The sequence below is a fragment of the Oncorhynchus clarkii genome, chromosome 3, assembly GCF_045791955.1.
Source record: "Oncorhynchus clarkii lewisi isolate Uvic-CL-2024 chromosome 3, UVic_Ocla_1.0, whole genome shotgun sequence".
Lineage (NCBI taxonomy): Eukaryota > Metazoa > Chordata > Actinopteri > Salmoniformes > Salmonidae > Oncorhynchus > Oncorhynchus clarkii.
In genome coordinates this window covers 1,970,421-1,992,583 of record NC_092149.1, presented here as the reverse complement: position 1 = coordinate 1,992,583, position 22,163 = coordinate 1,970,421, and positions in this window count along the sequence as shown.

Below are 22,163 nucleotides of genomic sequence, written 5' to 3'. Positions count from 1 at the left end.
CAAGTGTTTAATAGCAGTTGATTATCTTAGAGTGTAAATTAATAACAGTTGATTCATGTTAGAAACAGTGTAAACAACAAGTGTTTAATAGCAGTTGATTATCTTAGAGTGTAAATTAATTGTGTTTATTAATAACAGTTGATTCATGTTAGAAACAGTGTAAACAACAAGAGTTTATTAATAACAGTTGATTCATGTTATAGACAGTGTAAACAACAAGTGTTTAATAGCAGTTGATTATCTTAGAGAGTGTAAATGAATTGTGTTTATCAATAACAGTTGATTCATGTTTAAACACGCTGTGTTTCGTTGCAGAGCTCTGTGACAGCATGGCCTCACACTCAATAATGGGCTGCTGTGTGTGTGTGTGTGTGTGTGTGTGTGTCACGGTGTGTGTCATGGTGTGTGTCACGGTGTGTGTGTGTGTGTGTGTCACGGTGTGTGTGTGTGTGTCACGGTGTGTGTGTGTCCGTCCCTCAAGGCTGTGCTGTGGGTGAGTCAACTCATCTGTTTACTTCAACAAGCTTTCTCTCAGACCACACACACACACACACACACACGTGTGTAACGTAATAATATCCCCAAATATACTCATCTTTAATCAGAGTCATGAACATACAGAACTCTTCTACCATCACAGTCTGCCATCACAGTCTACCATTACAGTCCCAAATGGAACCCTATTCCCTATATAGTGCACTACTTTAGACCAGGGCCCTAATCCCTATATAGTGCACTACTTTAGACCAGGGCCCTATTCCCTATATAGTGCACTACTTTAAACCAGGGCCCTATTCCCTATATAGTGCACTACTTTAGACCAGGACCCTAATCCCTATATAGTGCACTACTTTAGACCAGGGCCCATTGGGAAGAGGGTGCCATTTGGTTCTGCATCCCAGCAACGTCCACTGACTCATCTTGAGTCATATGAATCACCAGAGACTCGTCAGGAAAGATTAGAGTGAATGTTTCTCAGTGAGGCTACCAGGCAGGAGGGCAGTAATATTCACCACCCGACAATTAGACTGACAGAGGAGAGGACGGGGGAACAATTCCAGAAGTCGAGGGGAACACTGGGAATAAAAGCAGAAGGTCCTTTTTTTAATACGGTGAGATCGGTAAAGGATGGTTTTTAAAAAAGACAGCTGTGAGAGAGAGATCTTATTAAACCCTCACAGTGATCTGTCTGAGAGTTGTCTCCGTGGTTGCCAGGTAACAAAGCCCTCATCATAAATCTCCTTTAAAACAATTTTTTTTTTTTTTTTTTTAAAGAACAATGCTCTCACCATAGGGCTCGTTACACCGCAAGTCTCCTTTCAACTGTTTTTTTTTCAGAACAGAGAGGCTACTGTAGCTTGGTAGTGGTACCTCCCTGTAATAGGCTGAGAGAGGCTGGACTGAGGGCTTGTAGGCCTGTTGTAAGGCAGGTCCGGGGGTAATCTCATGAGGAGGAGATGCACTGTAGTACTTAATGCAGCTGGTGGCCACACCAGATACTGACGGTTACTTTAGCTTGGTAGTGGTACCTCCCTGTAATAGGCTGAGAGAGGCTGGACTGAGGGCTTGTAGGCCTGTTGTAAGGCAGGTCCGGGGGTAATCTCATGAGGAGGAGATGCACTGTAGTACTTAATGCAGCTGGTGGCCACACCAGATACTGACGGTTACTTTAGCTTGGTAGTGGTACCTCCCTGTAATAGGCTGAGACAGGCTGGACTGAGGGCTTGTAGGCCTGTTGTAAAGGCAGGTCCGGGGGTAATCTCATGAGGAGGTGCAGTCCATGAGGAGGAGATGCACTGCAGTACTTAATGCAGCTGGTGGCCACACCAGATACTGACGGTTACTTTTGATTTTGACCCCCTCCCTTTGTTCAGGGACACATTATTTAATTTCTGTCAGTCACATGTCTGTGGAACTTGTTCAGTTTATGTCTCAGTTGTTGAATCTTATGTTCCTACAAATATTCACAAATGTTAAGATTGCTGAAAATAAATGCAGTTGACAGTGAGAGGACGTTTATTTTTTTTGCTGAGTTTAGCTCCACATTGATCTGGTACTTCCTGTATATAGCTCCACATTGATCTGGTACTTCCTGTATATAGCTCTGCATTGATCTGGTACTTCCTGTATATAGCTCCACATTGATCTGGTACTTCCTGTATATAGCTCCACATTGATCTGGTACTTCCTGTATATAGCTCCACATTGATCTAGTACTTCCTGTATATAGCTCCACATTGATCTAGTACTTCCTGTATATAGCTCCACGTTGATCTGGTATTTCCTGTATATAGCTCCACATTGATCTGGTACTTCCTGTATATAGCTCCACATTGATCTAGTACTTCCTGTATATAGCTCCACATTGATCTAGTACTTCCTGTATATTGCTCCACATTGATCTAGTACTTCCTGTATATAGCTCCACATTGATCTGGTACTTCTTGTATATAGCTCCACATTGATCTGGTACTTCCTGTATATTGCTCCACATTGATCTGGTACTTCCTGTGTATAGCTCCACATTGATCTGGTACTTCCTGTGTATAGCTCCACATTGATCTGGTACTTCCTGTATATAGCTCCACATTGATCTGGTACTTCCTGTATATAGCTCCACATTGATCTGGTACTTCCTGTATATTGCTCCACATTGATCTGGTACTTCCTGTGTATAGCTCCACATTGATCTGGTACTTCCTGTATATAGCTCCACATTGATCTGGTACTTCCTGTATATAGCTCCACATTGATCTAGTACTTCCTGTATATAGCTCCACATTGATCTGGTACTTCCTGTATATAGCTCCACATTGATCTGGTACTTCCTGTATATAGCTCCACATTGATCTGGTACTTCCTGTATATAGCTCCACATTGATCTAGTACTTCCTGTATATAGCTCCACATTGATCTGGTACTTCCTGCATATAGCTCCACATTGATCTAGTACTTCCTGTATATAGCTCCACATTGATCTAGTACTTCCTGTATATAGCTCCACATTGATCTGGTACTTCCTGTATATAGCTCCACATTGCTCTGGTACTTCCTGTATATAGCTCCACATTGATCTGGTACTTCCTGTATATAGCTCCACATTGATCTAGTACTTCCTGTATATAGCTCCACATTGATCTGGTACTTCCTGTATATAGCTCCACATTGATCTAGTACTTCCTGTATATTTCTCCACATTGATCTGGTACTTCCTGTATATAGCTCCACATTGATCTAGTACTTCCTGTATATAGCTCCACATTGATCTGGTACTTCCTGTATATAGCTCCACATTGATCTAGTACTTCCTGTACATAGCTCCACATTGATCTGGTACTTCCTGCATATAGCTCCACATTGATCTAGTACTTCCTGTATATAGCTCCACATTGATCTAGTACTTCCTGTATATAGCTCCACATTGATCTGGTACTTCCTGTATATAGCTCCACATTGATCTGGTACTTCCTGCATATAGCTCCACATTGATCTAGTACTTCCTGTATATAGCTCCACATTGATCTAGTACTTCCTGTATATAGCTCCACATTGATCTGGTACTTCCTGTATATAGCTCCACATTGATCTAGTACTTCCTGTATATAGCTCCACATTGATCTGGTACTTCCTGTATATAGCTCCACATTGATCTAGTACTTCCTGTATATAGCTCCACATTGATCTTGTACTTCCTGTATATAGCTCCACATTGATCTAGTACTTCCTGTATATAGCTCCACATTGATCTAGTACTTCCTGTATATAGCTCCACATTGATCTGGTACTTCCTGTATATAGCTCCACATTGATCTGGTACTTCCTGTATATAGCTCCACATTGATCTGGTACTTCCTGTATATAGCTCCACATTGATCTAGTACTTCCTGTATATAGCTCCATTCTTGTGTATTTTATTCCTCTAGTAGTATGCAGTGTATGTCTCAATCTGTAGTATTCAGTGTATGTCTCAATCTGTAGTATTCAGTGTATGTCTCAATCTGTAGTATTCAGTGTATGTCTCAATCTGTAGTATTCAGTGTATGTCTCAATCTGTAGTATTCAGTGTATGTCTCAATCTGTAGTATTCAGTGTATGTCTCAATCTGTAGTATTCAGTGTATGTCTCAATCTGTAGTATTCAGTGTATGTCTCAATCTGTAGTATTCTGTGTATGTCTCAGTCGGTAGTATTCTGTGTATGTCTCAGTCGGTAGTATTCGGTGTATTATTCCATGTGACAAATAAATGTGATTTGAAGGTTCAGACGGTCTTTGCAGTAGAACTAGAGGGCAACGTTGTAATGATGAGAACAATATGACTGGTTAACCCTCTAGTGTAATTTAACCTGAAGGACTGGTTAACCCTCTAGTGTAATTTAACCTGAAGGACTGGTTAACCCTCTAGTGTTAACCCTCTAGTGTAATTTAACCTGAAGGACTGGTTAACCCTCTAGTGTAATTTAACCTGAAGGAATGGTTAACCCTCTAGTGTAATTTAACCTGAAGGACTGGTTAACCCTCTAGTGTAATTTAACCTGAAGGACTGGTTAACCCTCTAGTGTAATTTAACCTGAAGGACTGGTTAACCCTCTAGTGTAATTTAACCTGAAGGACTGGTTAACCCTCTAGTGTAATTTAACCTGAAGGACTGGTTAACCCTCTAGTGTAATTTAACCTGAAGGACTGGTTAACCCTCTAGTGTAATTTAACCTGAAGGACTGGTTAACCCTCTAGTGTTAACCCTCTAGGGTTTATAACTACTGAAAATGGCAGTAGAGTCATAGTTTACATCATGACTAGATTTTTCTTCTGAGTGGCTTAAATATTGAACACACCATCCCTTTCATTAACATTTTAATACTGCTGTTAGTGACACTGTCTTCTTCTTGTGGTTTCAGCAAGGCCGGGGCACATCAGGTCTAGAGAGTATAGGGAGGGGTTTGTTGAGGCGTTTCCTGTGCATGTCATTCTACTGTCTGTGGGAGTCATTCTAGCCCAGAGTCACTGCCTAGTCACTGTGCAGAGCAGTACCAACAATATCAGAGCCCTCCGTGGAGCTGGGGACGAGGTGGGAACCAGACACATTGTCTGACTAACATAACAGACCCTGACGAGAGTCCAGAAGGAGCGGAAGGAGGTTCTGAAAGGCCTAGGTCGCCGTCCAAAACCGCACCCTATTCTCCATAGTGCACTACTATAGACCAGGGCCCTATGGTAACACTGGGCTTTATATAGTACACTACTATAGACCAGGGCCCTATGATAACACTGGGCTTTATATAGTACACTACTATAGACCAGGGCCCTATGGTAACACTTTATATAGTACACTACTATAGACCAGGGCCCTATGGTAACACTGGGCTTTATATAGTACACTACTATAGACCAGGGCCCTGTGGTAACACTGGGCTTTATATAGTACACTACTATAGACCAGGGCCCTATGGTAACACTTTATATAGTACACTACTATAGACCAGGGCCCTATGGTAACACTGGGCTTTATATAGTACACTACTATAGACCAGGGCCCTATGGTAACACTTTATATAGTACACTACTATAGACCAGGGCCCTGTGATAACACTGGGCTTTATATAGTACACTACTATAGACCAGGACCCTGTGGTAAACACTTTATATAGTACACTACTATAGACCAGGGCCCTATGATAACACTGGGCTTTATATAGTACACTACTATAGACCAGGGCCCTATGGTAACACTGGGCTTTATATAGTACACTACTATAGACCAGGGCCCTATGGTAACACTGGGCTTTATATAGTACACTACTATAGACCAGGGCCCTATGGTAACACTGGGCTTTATATAGTACACTACTATAGACCAGGGCCCTGTGGTAACACTGGGCTTTATATAGTACACTACTATAGACCAGGGCCCTATGGTAACACTGGGCTTTATATAGTACACTACTATAGACCAGGGCCCTATGGTAACACTTTATATAGTACACTACTATAGACCAGGGCCCTATGGTAACACTGGGCTTTATATAGTACACTACTATAGACCAGGGCCCTATGGTAACACTTTATATAGTACACTACTATAGACCAGGGCCCTATGGTAACACTTTACATAGTACACTACTATAGACCAGGACCCTATGGTAACACTTTATATAGTACACTACTATAGACCAGGGCCCTATGGTAACACTTTATATAGTACACTACTATAGACCAGGGCCCTATGGTAACACTTTATATAGTACACTACTATAGACCAGGGCCCTATGGTAACACTGGGCTTTATATAGTACACTACTATAGACCAGGGCCCTGTGGTAACACTTTTCATAGTACACTACTATAGACCAGGGCCCTATGGTAACACTGGGCTTTATATAGTACACTACTATAGACCAGGGCCCTATGGTAACACTTTATATAGTATACTACTATAGACCAGGGCCCTATGGTAACACTGGGCTTTATATAGTACACTACTATAGACCAGGGCCCTATGGTAACACTGGGCTTTATATAGTACACTACTATAGACCAGGACCCTGTGGTAAACACTGGGCTTTATATAGTACACTACTATAGACCAGGGCCCTATGGTAACACTTTATATAGTACACTACTATAGACCAGGGCCCTGTGGTAACACTGGGCTTTATATAGTACACTACTATAGACCAGGGCCCTATGGTAACACTGGGCTTTATATAGTACACTACTATAGACCAGGGCCCTGTGGTAAACACTTTATATAGTACACTACTATAGACCAGGGCCCTATGGTAACACTTTATATAGTGCACTACTATAGACCAGGACCCTATGGTAACACTTTATATAGTACACTACTATAGACCAGGGCCCTATGGTAACACTGGGCTTTATATAGTACACTACTATAGACCAGGGCCCTATGGTAACACTTTATATAGTACACTACTATAGACCAGGGCCCTATGATAACACTTTTTATAGTACACTACTATAGACCAGGGCCCTATGGTAACACTTTATATAGTACACTACTATAGACCAGGGCCCTATGGTAACACTTTATATAGTACACTACTATAGACCAGGGCCCTATGGTAACACTTTATATAGTACACTACTATAGACCAGGGCCCTATGGTAACACTGGGCTTTATATAGTACACTACTATAGACCAGGGCCCTATGGTAACACTTTATATAGTACACTACTATAGACCAGGGCCCTATGGTAACACTTTATATAGTACACTACTATAGACCAGGGCCCTATGGTAACGTATTATATTGACCTCCAACAGACTGTATTATATTGACCTCCAGACTGTATTATATTGATCTCCAGACTGTATTATATTGATCTCCAGACTGTATTATATTGACCTCCAACAGACTGTATTATATTGACCTCCAACAGACTGTATTATATTGACCTCCAGACTGTATCATATTGATCTCCAGACTGTATTATATTGATCTCCAGACTGTATTATATTGACCTCCAACAGACTGTATCATATTGACCTCCAACAGACTGTATTATATTGACCTACAGACTGTATTATATTGACCTCCAGACTGTATTATATTGAACTCCAACAGACTGTATTATGTTGACCTCCAACAGACTGTATCATATTGACCTCCAACAGACTGTATTATATTGACCTCCAACAGACTGTATCATATTGACCTCCAACAGACTGTATTATATTGAACTCCAACAGACTGTATTATATTGACCTCCAGACTGTATTATATTGACCTCTAGACTGTATTATATTGACCTCCAGACTGTATTATATTGACCTACAGACTGTATTATATTGACCTCCAGACTGTATTATATTGACCTCCAGACTGTATTATATTGACCTCCAGACTGTATTATATTGACCTACAGACTGTATTATATTGACCTCCAACAGACTGTATTATATTGACCTCCAGACTGTATTATATTGACCTACAGACTGTATTATATTGACCTCCAGACTGTATTATATTGACCTCCAACAGACTGTATTATATTGACCTCCAGACTGTATTATATTGACCTCCAACAGACTGTATTATATTGACCTCCAACAGACTGTATTATATTGACCTCCAACAGACTGTATTATATTGACCTCCAACAGACTGTATTATATTGACCTCCAACAGACTGTATTATATTGACCTCCAACAGACTGTATTATATTGACCTCCAACAGACTGTATTATATTGACCTCCAACAGACTGTATTATATTGACCTCCAACAGACTGTATTATATTGACCTCCAGACTGTATTATATTGACCTCCAGACTGTATTATATTGACCTCCAGACTGTATTATATTGACCTCCAACAGACTGTATTATATTGACCTCCAACAGACTGTATTATATTGACCTCCAACAGACTGTATTATATTGACCTCCAGACTGTATTATATTGACCTACAGACTGTATTATATTGACCTCCAACAGACTGTATTATATTGACCTCTAGACTGTATTATATTGACCTACAGACTGTATTATATTGACCTCCAACAGACTGTATTATATTGACCTCCAGATTGTATTATATTGACCTCCAGACTGTATTATATTGACCTCCAGACTGTATTATATTGACCTCCAACAGACTGTATTATATTGACCTCCAGACTGTATTATATTGACCTCCAACAGACTGTATTATATTGACCTCCAGACTGTATTATATTGACCTCCAACAGACGGTATTATATTGACCTCCAGACTGTATTATATTGACCTCCAGACTGTATTATATTGACCTCCAACAGACTGTATTATATTGACCTACAGACTGTATTATATTGACCTCCAACAGACGGTATTATATTGACCTCCAACAGACTGTATTATATTGACCTCCAACAGACTGTATTATATTGACCTCCAACAGACTGTATTATATTGACCTCTAGACTGTATTATATTGACCTACAGACTGTATTATATTGACCTCCAACAGACTGTATTATATTGACCTCCAACAGACGGTATTATATTGACCTCCAACAGACTGTATTATATTGACCTCTAGACTGTATTATATTGACCTACAGACTGTATTATATTGACCTCCAACAGACTGTATTATATTGACCTACAGACTGTATTATATTGACCTCCAACAGACTGTATTATATTGACCTCCAGACTGTATTATATTGACCTCCAGACTGTATTATATTGACCTCCAACAGACTGTATTATATTGACCTCCAGACTGTATTATATTGACCTCCAGACTGTATTATATTGACCTCCAGACTGTATTATATTGACCTCCAACAGACTGTATTATTTTGACCTCTAGACTGTATTATATTGACCTCCAGACAGTATTATATTGACCTCCAGACTGTATTATATTGACCTCCAACAGACTGTATTATATTGACCTCTAGACTGTATTATATTGACCTCTAGACTGTATTATATTGACCTCCAGACTGTATTATATTGACCTCCAGACTGTATTATATTGACCTCCAACAGACTGTATTATATTGACCTCCAGACTGTATTATATTGACCTCTAGACTGTATTATATTGACCTCCAACAGACTGTATTATATTGACCTCCAACAGACTGTATTATATTGACCTCCAACAGACGGTATTATATTGACCTCCAACAGACTGTATTATATTGACCTCCAACAGACTGTATTATATTGACCTCCAACAGACGGTATTATATTGACCTCCAACAGACGGTATTATATTGACCTCCAACAGACTGTATTATATTGACCTCCAACAGACTGTATTATATTGGCCTCCAGACTGTATTATATTGACCTCCAACAGACGGTATTATATTGACCTCCAGACTGTATTATATTGACCTCCAGACTGTATTATATTGACCTCCAACAGACTGTATTATATTGACATCCAGACTGTATTATATTGACCTCCAACAGACTGTATTATATTGACCTCCAACAGACTGTATTATATTGGCCTCCAGACTGTATTATATTGACCTCCAACAGACTGTATTATATTGACCTCCAGACTGTATTATATTGACCTCCAACAGACTGTATGATATTGACCTCCAACAGACTGTATTATATTGACCTCCAACAGACTGTATTATATTGACCTCCAACAGACTGTATTATATTGACCTCCAACAGACTGTATTATATTGACCTCCAGACTGTATTATATTGACCTACAGACTGTATTATATTGACCTCCAGACTGTATTATATTGACCTCCAGACTGTATTATATTGACCTCCAGACTGTATTATATTGACCTCCAACAGACTGTATTATATTGACCTCCAACAGACTGTATTATATTGACCTCCAGACTGTATTATATTGACCTACAGACTGTATTATATTGACCTACAGACTGTATTATATTGACCTCCAGACTGTATTATATTGACCTCCAGACTGTATTATATTGACCTCCAGACTGTATTATATTGACCTCCAACAGACTGTATTATATTGACCTCCAACAGACTGTATTATATTGACCTCCAGACTGTATTATATTGACCTCCAGACTGTATTATATTGACCTCCAGACTGTATTATATTGACCTCCAGACTGTATTATATTGACCTCCAGACTGTATTATATTGACCTCCAGACTGTATTATATTGACCTCCAACAGACTGTATTATATTGACCTCCAACAGACGGTATTATATTGACCTCCAACAGACTGTATTATATTGACCTCCAGACTGTATTATATTGACCTCCAACAGACTGTATTATATTGACCTCCAGACTGTATCATATTGACCTCCAACAGACTGTATTATATTGACATACAGACTGTATTATATTGACCTCCAACAGACTGTATCATATTGACCTCCAGACTGTATTATATTGACCTCCAACAGACTGTATCATATTGACCTCCAGACTGTATTATATTGACCTCCAGACTGTATTATATTGACCTCCAGACTGTATTATATTGACCTCCAACAGACGGTATTATATTGAACTCCAGACTGTATTATACTGACCTCCAGACTGTATTATATTGACCTCCAGACTGTATTATGTTGACCTCCAGACTGTATCATATTGACCTTCAACAGACTGTATTATATTGACCTCCAGACTGTATCATATTGACCTACAGACTGTATTATATTGACCTCCAACAGACTGTATTATATTGACCTCCAACAGAATGTATTATATTGACCTCCAGACTGTATTATATTGACCTCCAACAGACTGTATTATATTGACCTACAGACTGTATTATATTGACCTCCAACAGACTGTATTATATTGACCTCCAGACTGTATTATATTGACCTCTAGACTGTATTATATTGACCTCCAACAGACTGTATTATATTGACCTCCAACAGACTGTATTATATTGACCTCCAACAGACTGTATTATATTGACCTCCAACAGACTGTATTATATTGACCTCCAGACTGTATTATATTGACCTACAGACTGTATCATATTGACCTCCAACAGACTGTATTATATTGACCTCCAACAGACTGTATTATATTGACATACAGACTGTATTATATTGACCTCCAGACTGTATTATATTGACCTCCAACAGACTGTATCATATTGACCTCCAACAGACTGTATTATATTGACCTCCAACAGACTGTATTATATTGACCTTCAACAGACTGTATTATATTGACCTCCAACAGACTGTATTATATTGACCTCCAACAGACTGTATTATATTGACCTCCAACAGACTGTATTATATTGACCTCCAACAGACTGTATTATATTGACCTACAGACTGTATTATATTGACCTCCAACAGACTGTATTATATTGACCTCCAGACTGTTTCATATTGACCTACAGACTGTATTATATTGACCTCCAACAGACTGTATTATATTGACCTCCAACAGACTGTATTATATTGACCTCCAACAGACTGTATTATATTGACCTCCAACAGACTGTATTATATTGACCTCCAGACTGTATTATATTGACCTACAGACTGTATTATATTGACCTCCAGACTGTATTATATTGACCTCCAGACTGTATTATATTGACCTCCAGACTGTATTATATTGACCTCCAGACTGTATTATATTGACCTCCAACAGACTGTATTATATTGACCTCCAACAGACTGTATTATATTGACCTCCAGACTGTATTATATTGACCTCCAGACTGTATTATATTGACCTACAGACTGTATTATATTGACCTACAGACTGTATTATATTGACCTCCAGACTGTATTATATTGACCTCCAGACTGTATTATATTGACCTCCAGACTGTATTATATTGACCTCCAACAGACTGTATCATATTGACCTCCAACAGACTGTATTATATTGACCTCCAGACTGTATTATATTGACCTCCAGACTGTATTATATTGACCTCCAGACTGTATTATATTGACCTCCAGACTGTATTATATTGACCTCCAACAGACTGTATTATATTGACCTCCAACAGACGGTATTATATTGACCTCCAGACTGTATTATATTGACCTCCAACAGACTGTATTATATTGACATACAGACTGTATTATATTGACCTCCAACAGACTGTATCATATTGACCTCCAGACTGTATTATATTGACCTCCAACAGACTGTATCATATTGACCTCCAGACTGTATTATATTGACCTCCAGACTGTATTATATTGACCTCCAGACTGTATTATATTGACCTCCAACAGACGGTATTATATTGACCTCCAGACTGTATTATATTGACCTTCAGACTGTATTATGTTGACCTCCAGACTGTATCATATTGACCTTCAACAGACTGTATTATATTGACCTCCAGACTGTATCATATTGACCTACAGACTGTATTATATTGACCTCCAACAGACTGTATTATATTGACCTCCAACAGACGGTATTATATTGACCTCCAGACTGTATTATATTGACCTTCAGACTGTATTATATTGACCTCCAGACTGTATTATGTTGACCTCCAGACTGTATCATATTGACCTTCAACAGACTGTATTATATTGACCTCCAGACTGTATCATATTGACCTACAGGCTGTATTATATTGACCTACAGACTGTATTATATTGACCTCCAACAGACTGTATTATATTGACCTACAGACTGTATTATATTGACCTCCAACAGACTGTATTATATTGACCTCCAGACTGTATTATATTGACCTCTAGACTGTATTATATTGACCTCCAACAGACTGTATTATATTGACCTCCAACAGACTGTATTATATTGACCTCCAAAAGACTGTATTATATTGACCTCCAACAGACTGTATTATATTGACCTCCAGACTGTATTATATTGACCTACAGACTGTATCATATTGACCTCCAACAGACTGTATTATATTGACCTCCAACAGACTGTATTATATTGACATACAGACTGTATTATATTGACCTCCAGACTGTATTATATTGACCTCCAACAGACTGTATCATATTGACCTCCAACAGACTGTATTATATTGACCTCCAACAGACTGTATTATATTGACCTCCAACAGACTGTATTATATTGACCTCCAACAGACTGTATCATATTGACCTCCAGACTGTATTATATTGACCTCCAACAGACTGTATCATATTGACCTCCAGACTGTATTATATTGACCTCCAGACTGTATTATATTGACCTCCAGACTGTATTATATTGACCTCCAACAGACGGTATTATATTGACCTCCAGACTGTATTATATTGACCTTCAGACTGTATTATATTGACCTCCAGACTGTATTATGTTGACCTCCAGACTGTATCACATTGACCTTCAACAGACTGTATTATATTGACCTCCAGACTGTATCATATTGACCTACAGACTGTATTATATTGACCTCCAACAGACTGTATTATATTGACCTCCAACAGAATGTATTATATTGACCTCCAGACTGTATTATATTGACCTCCAGACTGTGTTATATTGACCTCCAGACTGTATTATATTGACCTCCAACAGACTGTATTATATTGACCTACAGACTGTATTATATTGACCTCCAACAGACTGTATTATATTGACCTCCAGACTGTATTATATTGACCTCTAGACTGTATTATATTGACCTCCAACAGACTGTATTATATTGACCTCCAACAGACTGTATTATATTGACCTCCAACAGACTGTATTATATTGACCTCCAACAGACTGTATTATATTGACCTCCAGACTGTATTATATTGACCTACAGACTGTATCATATTGACCTCCAACAGACTGTATTATATTGACCTCCAACAGACTGTATTATATTGACATACAGACTGTATTATATTGACCTCCAGACTGTATTATATTGACCTCCAACAGATTGTATCTTATTGATCTCCAACAGACTGTATCATATTGACCTACAGACTGTATTATATTGACCTCCAACAGACTGTATTATATTGACCTTCAACAGACTGTATTATATTGACCTCCAACAGACTGTATTATATTGACCTCCAACAGACTGTATTATATTGACCTCCAACAGACTGTATTATATTGACCTCCAACAGACTGTATTATATTGACCTTCAACAGACTGTATTATATTGACCTCCAACAGACTGTATTATATTGACCTCCAACAGACTGTATTATATTGACCTCCAGACTGTATTATATTGACCTCCAACAGACTGTATTATATTGACCTCCAACAGAATGTATTATATTGACCTCCAGACTGTATTATATTGACCTCCAACAGACTGTATTATATTGACCTACAGACTGTATTATATTGACCTCCAACAGACTGTATTATATTGACCTCCAGACTGTATTATATTGACCTCTAGACTGTATTATATTGACCTCCAACAGACTGTATTATATTGACCTCCAACAGACTGTATTATATTGACCTCCAACAGACTGTATTATATTGACCTCCAACAGACTGTATTATATTGACCTCCAGACTGTATTATATTGACCTACAGACTGTATCATATTGACCTCCAACAGACTGTATTATATTGACCTCCAACAGACTGTATTATATTGACATACAGACTGTATTATATTGACCTCCAGACTGTATTATATTGACCTCCAACAGACTGTATCATATTGACCTCCAACAGACTGTATCATATTGACCTACAGACTGTATTATATTGACCTCCAACAGACTGTATTATATTGACCTTCAACAGACTGTATTATATTGACCTCCAACAGACTGTATTATATTGACCTCCAACAGACTGTATTATATTGACCTACAGACTGTATTATATTGACCTCCAACAGACTGTATTATATTGACCTCCAGACTGTTTCATATTGACCTACAGACTGTATTATATTGACCTCCAACAGACTGTATTATATTGACCTACAGACTGTATTATATTGACCTACAGACTGTATTATATTGACCTACAGACTGTATTATATTGACCTACAGACTGTATTATATTGACCTCCAGACTGTATCATATTGACCTCCAACAGACTGTATTATATTGACCTCCAACAGACTGTATTATATTAACCTCCAACAGACTGTATTATATTGACCTCCAGACTGTATTATATTGACCTCCAACAGACTGTATTATATTGACCTCCAACAGACTGTATTATATTGACCTCCAGACTGTATTATATTGACCTCCAGACTGTATTATATTGACCTCCAGACTGTATTATATTGACCTCCAACAGACTTGAGAAAACAGCAGCAATATTACAGACTGCCAAATGATGCAACTAACTACAATTTTATATTTAACCAAACAGCATTACATGTTATTAATCAAAACACCACAAGTAAGAAGATTTGCGACGCTGCGTGCTAATTTCAGAGAGTGGAATAGTTGACATCTCCTCTGAGAGACACACATTGATCAAGACAATTTAAAAAGATGATTTACCGAAGCGAGTCCTCGTTTCAAAAAAGGGGTATCACAACATCAAACAAGAACAATGGTTGTCAAATTCGGATTTAAAATCTTATTTAAAACGTTCAGATGTGGACACTTATCAACATCTGCCTGTTTAAAATCACGGCAATCTATAGGAACATCTTATCGCTTAAAAAACACAGTCAGATGGCTGCTGGGTAGGGGGGGTGGAGCTATGATTTAAATCCCCTTGTCTTTGGCAGCATCTACAGATCCACTGGCAAACCTCTCTGTCCCGACGTAGAGACGATAAACATCCTAAATGACACCCCTATCCCCTACGAAGTACCCTGCTTTTTGCCAGCCCAAAAGTAGTGCCCTATATAGGGAATAGGGTGGACTCTGGTCTAAAGTAGTGCACTATGTAGGGAATAGGGGCCCTGGTCTAAAGTAGTGCCCCATATAGGGAATAGGGCCCTGGTCTAAAGTAATGCACTATATAGGGAATAGGGCTCTGGTCTAAAGTAGTGCAGTATATAGGGAATAGGGCCCTGGTCTAAAGTAGTGCACTATATAGGGAATAGGGCCCTGGTCTAAAGTAGGGCACTATATAAGGAATAGGGCCCTGGTCTAAAGTAGTGCACTATGTAGGGAATAGGGTCCTGGTCTAAAGTAGTGCACTATATAGGGAATAGGGGTGTCATTAGGGACGTACTTACAGTATGTTGTTTATGAGAGGAATAGCTGATTAGATCTTCAGGAAGTGAACGTTATTTAGAATGAGTGTTACATGGAGAAAAATCAGACCTCTCCGATACGAATCTGGATGGGCCTCCCCCCCCCCCAGTTTAAGGAACTCAGTCCGGCTTTAAACTGACTCTTGAAAGGTGTGATAGTAGAACGTACAAGGTGCACTTTCGAAATTGAGTGTCATCCGTCATCCGTTGCTCTTGTCACGTTAGTTATCGTATACCTTAGAGAGAGCCAGAGCACTCAGAAAGTATTCAGACCACTTGACTTTTTCCACATTTTGTTACGTTACAGCCTTATCCTAAAAGTGATTAAATAGTTTTCCCCTCATCAATCTACACACAATAACCCATAATGACATCACAATAACCCATAATGACATCACAATAACCCGTAATGACATCACAATACCCCGTAATGACATCACAATAACCCGTAATGACATCACAATAACCCGTAATGACATCACAATAACCGATAATGGCAAAGCAAAAAAACAGTTTAGATTTTTTTTGCAAATGTATAAAATAAAAATGTGTGATGTGAGCAAGGCCTTTAAACAGGTCAACATACACAAAGCCGCGGGGCCACACGGATTACCAGGACGTGTACTCAAAGCATACATGGACCAACTGGCAAGTTTCTTTACTGAAATGTTCAACCTGTCCCTGAGTCAAACAGACCATCATAGTCCCTGTGCCCAAGGAAGCGAAGGTAACCTGTCTAAATGACTACCTCCCCATAGCGGTCACGCCGATATCCATGAAGTGCTTTGAAAGGCTGGTAATGGCTCACATCAACACCATCATGCCGAGAAACCCTAGACCCACTTCAATTCGCATGCCGCCCCAACAGATCCACAGATGACACAATCTCAATTGCCTCCCCACACTGCTCTTTCCCACCTGGACAAAAGGAACACCTACAGTATGTGAGAATGCTGTTCATTGATTACAGCTCAGCGTTCAACACCATAGTGCCCACGAAGCTCATCACTAAGCTAAGGAGCCTGGGACTAAACACCTCTCTCTGAAACTGGATCCTGGACTTCCTGATGGGCCGCCCCCAGGTGGTAAGGGTAGGCAACAACACATCTGCATTGTTGGTTAAGGGCTTGTAAGTATTTCACGGTTGTATTCGGCACATGTGACAAATAAAATTGGATTTGAATTGATACCTGTATTTGGGGAGTTTCTCACATTCTTCTCTGCAGATCCTCTCAAGCTCTGTCAGGTTGGATGACCAACCACCACCATGCTTCACCGTAGGGATGATGCCAGGTTCCTCCAGACGTGACGCTGTCACCACCATGCTTCACCGTAGGGATGATGCCAGGTTCCTCCAGACGTGACGCTGCCACCACCATGCTTCACCGTAGGGATGATGCCAGGTTCCTCCAGACGTGACGCTGTCACCACCATGCTTCACCGTAGGGATGATGCCAGATTCCTCCAGGCCAAAAAGTGAAAACCTGGTTTCATCAAACCAGAGAATCTTGTTTCTCATGGTCCGAGAGTCCTTTAGGTGCCTTTTGGCAAACTCAAAGCAGGCTGTAATGTGCCTTTTACTGAGGAGTGGCCACTCTACCATAAAGGGCTGATTGGTGGACTGCTGTAGAGATGCTTGTCCTTCTGGAAGGTTCTCCCATCTCCACAGAGGAACTCTGGAGCTCTGTCAGTGTGATAACTAGCCCATGTCAACAAAATGTTTTTTTTTTATTTAGGTAATTTTTTTATCACTCAAATATCACAAATACACATTAGACATGGCAAAATGTATAGAATTGCAAGAAAATTAGCTTTAAAACATTAGCAGAATCTCTTAATATGACACAAATTACCAACATTACAGGCTAAGAATGGACAGAGCGATAGGCCTGTGTTCATCTTCTCACATTTTGCAAATGCCAAATCAGTGTGTATTGATTACAAAAAAAACTGTCCCCGTTTAAATCTGAGATGCCATTAGGAATCTGAGCAAGGTACTTTCAAAAGTTAGGCCTACCTTTCCACCCCAGACAGAGTAGACCTACCTTTCCACCCCAGACAGAGTAGGCCTACCTTTCCACCCCAGACAGAGTAGGCCTACCTTTCCACCCCAGACAGAGTAGGCCTACCTTTCCACCCCAGACAGAGTAGGGCCTACCTTTCCACCCCAGACAGAGTAGGCAAACCTTTCCACCCCAGACAGAGTAGGCCTACCTTTCCACCCCAGACAGAGTAGGCCTACCTTTCCACCCCAGACAGAGTAGGCCTACCATTCCACCCCAGACAGAGTAGGCCTACCATTCTACCCCAGACAGAGTAGGCCTACCATTCCACCCCAGACAGAGTAGGCCTACCTTTCCACCCTAGACAGAGTAGGACCTACCTTTCCACCCCAGACAGAGTAGACCTACCTTTCCACCCCAGACAGAGTAGGCCTACCATTCCACCCCAGACAGAGTAGGCCTACCTTTCCACCCCAGACAGAGTAGGTGCTACCTTTCCACCCCAGACAGAGTAGGTGCTACCTTTCCACCCCAGACAGAGTAGGTGCTACCTTTCCACCCCAGACAGAGTAGGTGCTACCTTTCCACCCCAGACAGAGTAGGCCTACCTTTCCACCCCAGACAGAGTAGGCAAACCTTTCCACCCCAGACAGAGTAGGCCTACCTTTCCACCCCAGACAGAGTAGGCCTACCATTCCACCCCAGACAGAGTAGGCCTACCATTCCACCCCAGACAGAGTAGGCCTACCATTCCACCCCAGACAGAGTAGGCCTACCATTCCACCCCAGACAGAGTAGGCCTACCTTTCCACCCTAGACAGAGTAGGACCTACCTTTCCACCCCAGACAGAGTAGACCTACCTTTCCACCCCAGACAGAGTAGGCCTACCATTCCACCCCAGACAGAGTAGGCCTACCTTTCCACCCCAGACAGAGTAGGTGCTACCTTTCCACCCCAGACAAAGTAGGCCTACCTTTCCACCCCAGACAGAGTAGGTGCTACCTTTCCACCCCAGACAGAGTAGGTGCTACCTTTCCACCCCAGACAGAGTAGGTGCTACCTTTCCACCCCAGACAGAGTAGGCCTACCTTTCCACCCCAGACAGAGTAGGACCTACCTTTCCACCCCAGACAGAGTAGGCCTACCTTCCCACCCCAGACAGAGTAGACCTACCTTTCCACCCCAGACAGAGTAGGTCCTACCTTTCCACCCCAGACAGAGTAGGCCTACCTTTCCACCCCAGACAGAGTAGGCCTACCATTCCACCCCAGACAGAGTAGGCCTACCTTTCCACCCCAGACAGAGTAGGCCTACCATTCCACCCCAGACAGAGTAGGCCTACCATTCCACCCCAGACAGAGTAGGCCTACCTTTCCACCCTAGACAGAGTAGGACCTACCTTTCCACCCCAGACAGAGTAGACCTACCTTTCCACCCCAGACAGAGTAGGCCTACCATTCCACCCCAGACAGAGTAGGCCTACCTTTCCACCCCAGACAGAGTAGGTGCTACCTTTCCACCCCAGACAAAGTAGGCCTACCTTTCCACCCCAGACAGAGTAGGTGCTACCTTTCCACCCCAGACAGAGTAGGTGCTACCTTTCCACCCCAGACAGAGTAGGTGCTACCTTTCCACCCCAGACAGAGTAGGCCTACCTTTCCACCCCAGACAGAGTAGGACCTACCTTTCCACCCCAGACAGAGTAGGCCTACCTTCCCACCCCAGACAGAGTAGACCTACCTTTCCACCCCAGACAGAGTAGGTCCTACCTTTCCACCCCAGACAGAGTAGGCCTACCTTTCCACCCCAGACAGAGTAGGCCTACCATTCCACCCCAGACAGAGTAGGCCTACCTTTCCACCCCAGACAGAGTAGGTGCTACCTTTCCACCCCAGACAGAGTAGGCCTACCATTCCACCCCAGACAGAGTAGGCCTACCTTTCCACCCCAGACAGAGTAGGCCTACCTTTCCACCCCAGACAGAGTAGGCCTACCTTTTCACCCCAGACAGAGTAGGCCTACCATTCCACCCCAGACAGAGTAGGCCTACCATTCTACCCCAGACAGAGTAGGCCTACCATTCCACCCCAGACAGAGTAGGCCTACCTTTCCACCCTAGACAGAGTAGGACCTACCTTTCCACCCCAGACAGAGTAGACCTACCTTTCCACCCCAGACAGAGTAGGCCTACCATTCCACCCCAGACAGAGTAGGCCTACCTTTCCACCCCAGACAGAGTAGGTGCTACCTTTCCACCCCAGACAAAGTAGGCCTACCTTTCCACCCCAGACAGAGTAGGTGCTACCTTTCCACCCCAGACAGAGTAGGTGCTACCTTTCCACCCCAGACAGAGTAGGCCTACCTTTCCACCCCAGACAGAGTAGGTGCTACCTTTCCACCCCAGACAGAGTAGGTGCTACCTTTCCACCCCAGACAGAGTAGGCCTACCTTTCCACCCCAGACAGAGTAGGTCCTACCTTTCCACCCCAGACAGAGTAGGCCTACCTTTCCACCCCAGACAGAGTAGGTCCTACCTTTCCACCCCAGACAGAGTAGGCCTACCTTTCCACCCCAAACAGGGTAGGCCTACCTTTCCACCCCAAACAGGGTAGGCCTTACTTTCCACCCCAGACAGAGTAGGCCTACCGACACAGAAACATTGAAAACTATAACTACTGGCTACTATTCTTCCATGGCTTAACTCAACAAGAGAAGGTCACAAGTGTTTCCCTTTAAAAACCTGTCTGGGTTTAAACATCTTCCATTGTACAGAAAGTGAATCGCTTAATCAATCAATTGATAGTGACAAGAATTAGATTACTTCCCAAGCAAAGTCAATCGTTTGTCTCCTCGGCTATAGAAGGTTGCAGCTCAGCCTCTGAATGCCAAAGAAACTAAACACTGATATGCCAGTGGCGGTCAGTGCCGTTTAAGATGAGGGAGGACGGTTCTTTATTCTTCATGAGCACGACATTACTTCTATTACAGCGTCTTGGATGACTGTCATTCATATTCACCCAGCTCAATGTAACAACGACAGGTTTAGGTTACTGTCATTCATATTCACCCAACTCAATGTAACAGTGATAGGTTTAGGTTACTGTCATTCATATTCACCCAGCTCAATGTAACAGTGATGGGTTTAGGTTACTGTCATTCATATTCACCCAGCTCAATGTAACAGTGATGGGTTTAGGTTACTGTCATTCATATTCACCCAGTTCAATGTAACAGTGACAGGTTTAGGTTACTGTCATTCATATTCACCCAGTTCAATGTAACAGTGACAGGTTTAGGTTACTGTCATTCATATTCACCCAGTTCAATGTAACAGTGATAGGTTTAGGTTACTGTCATTCATATTCACCCAGCTCAATGTAACAGTGACAGGTTTAAGTTACTGTCATTCACCCAGTTCAATGTAACAGTGACAGGTTTAGGTTACTGTCATTCACCCAGTTCAATGTAACAGTGACAGGTTTAGGTTACTGTCATTCATATTCCATTCACCCAGCTCAATGTAACAACGATAGGTTTAGG